The sequence below is a fragment of the Vombatus ursinus genome, unplaced genomic scaffold (assembly GCF_900497805.2).
Source record: "Vombatus ursinus unplaced genomic scaffold, bare-nosed wombat genome assembly UNPS02015255.1, whole genome shotgun sequence".
Classification (NCBI taxonomy): Eukaryota; Metazoa; Chordata; class Mammalia; order Diprotodontia; family Vombatidae; genus Vombatus; species Vombatus ursinus.
The window spans coordinates 1,709,004-1,714,679 of record NW_020955033.1 but is presented as its reverse complement, the minus strand read 5'-3'; the positions used below and the strand labels follow the sequence as shown (position 1 = coordinate 1,714,679).

At 37.4% G+C, this 5,676-nt stretch overlaps 1 pseudogene; it reads left to right on the top strand.

Moving 5' to 3' along the window:
* Nucleotides 1–2,347: 2,347 nt before the first annotated feature.
* Nucleotides 2,348–3,719, top strand: LOC114031919 (annotated as a pseudogene).
* Nucleotides 3,720–5,676: the final 1,957 nt, after the last annotated feature.

The window sequence follows — 5,676 nt, the reverse complement described above, 5'->3', positions numbered from 1 at the left end:
CAACCTTTCTTGACAGCATCTTCTTGTGGTTATCCTAGCTCAGTTCTCCCTGACTATGGAATTGTCAACAAGAGTTGCTATTTATAGTTTTTCAGAATCTACTTTACTAGCCCTCACTCCAATCTAGAGTCTGGACCTAGAAAGGGGCAATCTAGGTTGTTGGGTTGTTGGTATTATTTTTGGGGAGGGGACAGGGTTATTTGTTTCTAGCAGAGAAAGATTTCCATCAAATGTCTGGATAGTTGTAAACCCTCAACACAGCTATAACTCATCTCTGGCTCAGACATATGATATGTATCTAGTTCCTTTAGCTACCTCTGTGACATGGAACAAGCCATCACTACTCTATCACTGTCTTCCTCCTTTATCCTCACCTAATTGCTCTTCATCATACTTACCCCTTTTTACTTAGATTCATGGATTTGCATAGTGATAAATATTTTATTGATGCATGTTACCCTGTGTCTCCTTCTGCTCTTTCCATTGCTGTATTCCAATTATGAGTCACATGAGTCACATATCCTCAAATATCAGTAAGATATAGTTGTATTTACCTCACTGTGTTTTTTTAAATTCCTTAAAACACTCTATTAATCAACTATTCATCATATACTAGCATATAGACACATGAGTTCATCATTGTCTCCTGTGAAAGTCTGAGCTCCTCTATTGCTATCCTCATTCCTACAACTGACCTGCTGTCCTCTCCCCTGTCATTATGTTTAGCATTTTACTCCCTCTATTCCCCTTTTCAATTTAAAGAATTCAATATGACTAACCAATCTCTAGGTTTGCAGTGTCTTCTTACACTCTGTTGCTGATAATGAATTCATCTAGGCCACAAATAAATGGTATAAAGAGAAGATTCAAGATATTTTATTGCCCCCATCCCAATTTTAATTGTCCAGTTCCTCATTCCTACATTTAATCATAAAAAGTTCTATATTTAGGATATTTGCCTTCCCAACCCATAAGCCATATTTAGGCCAAAATGTTTGTTTGACATTCAGGCCCAGGTAGTCTGATTGCATATCAAGTATTCTTCCAACTACATGCCAGTTTTATTAGTCACCTAAGTTTGGACATTGCCTGGGGAAAGTGTAGTAGGCTCTACACTGCAAAGTCCTGTAGGGCCAGCCTTAGTAAGTAAAAGAACTGACCCTGAGTCAAGCAATTCATGAAGATCAACTGCTAAGAATTTATGATCTCTGAACAGCTCAGTTAGAGAGCCAGTGTTTAAATTACCAGTGAGCATTTACATATCTGAAATCCACAATGGCTACAAATCAAGAATTAACTTACTGATTTATTAATTATCTAGACTTAAGAAAGTAATGGAGAAAATGTTAATGATGCAAATTAAACAGAAAAGCATGTCATGAATACTTGGGGGGGGCTGCTAATTTTTAAACATTTATCAGCACATCACTGCTCACACAGATGAAAGCATGCATCTTTTGAGGTATAGAACTGATTATCATATTCTCGTTGCTCATTTCTGTCAATATCTTCCTTTGCAAATGCTTGTCAAAAAATCTCAAGATATGTAACACTGTGGGGTGGGTTTGCCATTTGAGGGCCTTACTAGCTGCTCATATTCTGACTTGTCAGGAATATTGCTCACCAGCAAGGAAGAACAAAATGGAAGTGCAGTCTCTGAGTGGAAGTTTCTTCTATATTATTGAATATAATTATCCAAGAGATTTGTCCCCAGCTTGCTCTTCACTGGACAGAAAGTGAGCTGGTCTTTTGTATCAGTGGATGTGGGGTCCCTTTCTTCTTAACTAACCTGCCCACTTAAAGCCATTTGGTTACTCTAAATCATGCTTCAGTCACACTAAGGAAGGAAAGGGTGCATCAGCTTTCTTTGTTTATGTACCTCTGGATCAAAAGGACTATCTCTAAAAATCTCCACTGATAAATACCTATCAGGTGATATTATAAGATTGAAGAGAGGCTCAAGACAGTAATAGAAAGTCTGAACTGTAACCTACCTTTCAAATTCTTAGTATATCAGAGGGTATTGCTCTGAAAAGATTGCATAATGCTTCTGTTATGAAAAAATATCTTATTTGGACTATATCTATATTTACAATTCTATTAAAACTTGATCACAAAACTATTCAAATAGTGTTGGTTTTACCACAAAAACATCCCTGAAAACTATAAGGCTTTTGGCCAGTTTTCAGCATACCTTATATTCTTATCTTCCACCAAAATCTTGCCAAAATCTTGTCCTCATGAAGAGGTGACCTTCAGGCCTAAAAATAAGCAAACACCTTTATCATAGTGGGTTTGCCACCAGAACACAGACGTTGTGAAAATCATCGCTAAACCTCCACAAAAAATGGGCAAGGAAAAGATTCACTTTAACATTGTCATCATTGGACAATGAGTCTGGCAAGTCCAACACTGCTGGCTACCTCATCTACAAATGTGGTAGAATTGATAAGAAAACCATTGAGAGGTTCAAGAAGGAGGCTGCTGAGATGGGAAAGGGCTCCTTCAAATATGTCTGGGTCTTAGATAAGCTGAAGGCTGAACATGAACATGGTATCACTGTTGATATCCACCTATGGAAATTTGAGACCAGCAAGCATTACATGACCACTATTGATGCTCCAGGACACAGAGATTGGGAACATGATTATAGGCACATCTCAGTCTGACTGTGCTGTCCTGATTGTTGCTGCTGGTGTTGGTGAATTTGAAGCCGGCATCTGAAAGAATGAGCAGACCTGTGAGCATGCCCTTCTGGTCTACGCACTAATGGGAAATAACTGATTATTGGTGTGAACAAAATAGATTCCACTGAGTCACATTACAGCCAGAAGACATATGAGGAAATTGTGAAGGAAGTCAGTATCCATATTAAGAAAATTGGCTACAACACTGACACATTAGCTTTTGTGCCAATTTCAGGTTGGAATGGTGACAACATGCAGGAGTCAAGCTCTAATATGCCTTGGTTCAAGGGATAGAAGGTCACTCATAAGGATAGCGATGCTAATGGAACTACACTGCTTGAATTTTTGGATTGCATCCTGCCACCAACTCATCCAAATGACAAGCTCCCTTGTCTACCCTTCCAAGATGTCTACAAGATTGGCGGTATTGGTACTGCACCTGTTGGCTGAGTGGAAACTGGTGGTTTACAACCAAGCATAGTGGTCACCTTTGTCCCAGTCAATGTTATAACTGAAGGAAAATCTGTTGAAATGCACCATGAAGCTTTGAGTGAGGCTCTGCCTGGGGATAACATTGGTTTCAATGTCAAGAATGTGTCTGTCAAAGATGTCTGCCATGGTAATGTGGTTGGTGATAGCAAGAATGACCCACCTATGAAAGCAGCTGGCTTCACTGTACATGTCATTATCATGAACCATCCAGGCTGAATCAGGGCTGGCTATATACCTGTTCTGCATTGTCATGCTGCTCACATTGCTTGCAAGTTTGCTGAACTAAAAGAGAAGATTGATTGTCATTCTGGTGAGAAGCTGGAAGCTGGCCCTAAATTCCTGAAATTTGGTGATGCTATCATCATTGACCTGGTTCCAGACAAGCTCATGTGTGCAGAGAGCTTCTCTGATTATCCTCCTCTGGGTTGTTTTGCTGTTTGTGATATGAGGCAGACTGTTGTAGTTGGTGTCATCAAGGCAGTTGACAAAAAGGCTGCTAAAGCTGGCAAGGTCACAAAATCTGCCTAGAAGGCTGAATGAACATTCTACACAACACCTGCTGCCCCAGTCTTAATCAGTGGTGGAAGAGCAGTCTCAGAACTGTCTGTCCCAACTGGCCATTTAAGTTTAATAGTAAAAGACTGGTGAATGAATATATTGCATCAGAAAATCTTCAGGAGGAAAGGAATGTTTTTATGGATCTATTGTTTCATGGCAGTTTTAAGTTATTAGTTTTTAAAATCAGTAATTTTAAATGGAAACAACTTAACCAAAAATCTGTCATGGAATTTTGATGCCATTAAAATAGTTTAATACAAAAACAAGCAAACAAAAACCCACAATGGCAGAGTTCAAACTCTGGGGGCACCATTAAAGCTGAAAAGGCTTCAAATATCAGGTTATAGCCCATATGTTCAACCTGGATAAAAGCAGAGAAACTCATCCTAGAAGGCTGGTCATTGGTGATCATATTTTCACAGAATTTTAGAGTTGAAAGGCCATCTAATCCAACCTATACTTGAAAGAAAAACTTACCATAATGCACCTGACAAATGCCATCCAGATGCTACTTTGAAGCCCTCCAAAAAGTGGAAAGCCACCACCTCCCAAGGCATCTCATTCCATTTTTGGACTGCTTGAATTGTTGAAAAGTTTTCTTTGCATCAAGCCTAAACTGGCTTCTTTACAATTTCCACCATTGCACCTAGTTTTGTCCTCTGGGACCAAATAGAACAAGCCTAACCTTTCTTTCCTTATCAGCCTTCAAGATTTATTTCTTGAAGCTGTATTCTAAATACAACCCAAGGTATCAGTAGTTTTTTTGAGGTTATAATATAATAATATTAACTCATATTGAGATCACAGTCTAATAAAACTTGCCTTTTTTTTGGATGAATGGCTGCTTCACTATGTCTTCTTCAATCTGTACTTGGAAAGTTATTTTTTTAACCCAAGCATGAGACTTTACACTTAACTCTATTGAATTCATTTCATTTCATTAGATTCTGCCTAATGCTCTGGCTGTCAATATTCCTTTGGATCCAAATTGTCAACCAGTATGTCAGTTATCCTTCCTAGCTTTTCTCATCTTCAAATGCTTCAAATTCTGTACTTTTGTGCCTCCTGTACCAAGTTATTGATAAAAATGCTAAACAGTAAAGGGCAAAGCATATATGATTTCTGAGTTCTCTACTAGAGGTGTCCTCGCATGTGGACATAGAAAGATTAACAACTATTTTTTTTTAATCTAGTCATTCAGCCAGTTCTGAATTCATCTAACTATAATAACCTCTAGTCTATATCTATATTTATTTTTAGCAAGAATAGCAGAAACTACTTTATTAAATGCTTCACTAAAATCTAGGCTAAACTATAGTATTTCCCAGGTTAACTAATTAATTTTTTAAAAAGGATAAGTGGTTAGTTCATTGTAACCTATCTGTCCTTAATGAAGTTATATTTGTAATAACTGCTTCCTTTGCTACAGAAGTTCACTAAGTATCTCTTTGATGATCCATTTTAGAATTTTGCCAAGAATCAAAATCAAGTTCCCCAGACTGAAACTTTTAGGCTATTTTCCTGTTTTGGCCACCATAGATCATGAAACCATCTATTAAGGCGTGGTAAAGGCAGCAATCTGTATGATAAAATGACAAATCTATATGCATAATTAGAACTCATATTTATATAGTACCTTAAGGTTTGAAAATTTGCAAGTATTAATACCTTCTTACACATGATGAAACTGAAACTCAGAGAAGTATGGGACTTGTAAATATTAGGGCTTGAATTCCAAGCCAAATGTCCTGACTCCAGCAAAGTATTTACTAACTAGAACAAAGGTCCTAAACCTGAGATTTGTTTTTTTTTTATATATGTATTTTGATTGCTATATTTTAATATAATAGGTTTCTCTTTTAATCTTACATATTTTATGCTCTAAATCACTATTTATTAGAGAAATGCAAATTAAAACAACTCTCAGTTACCATGTCAT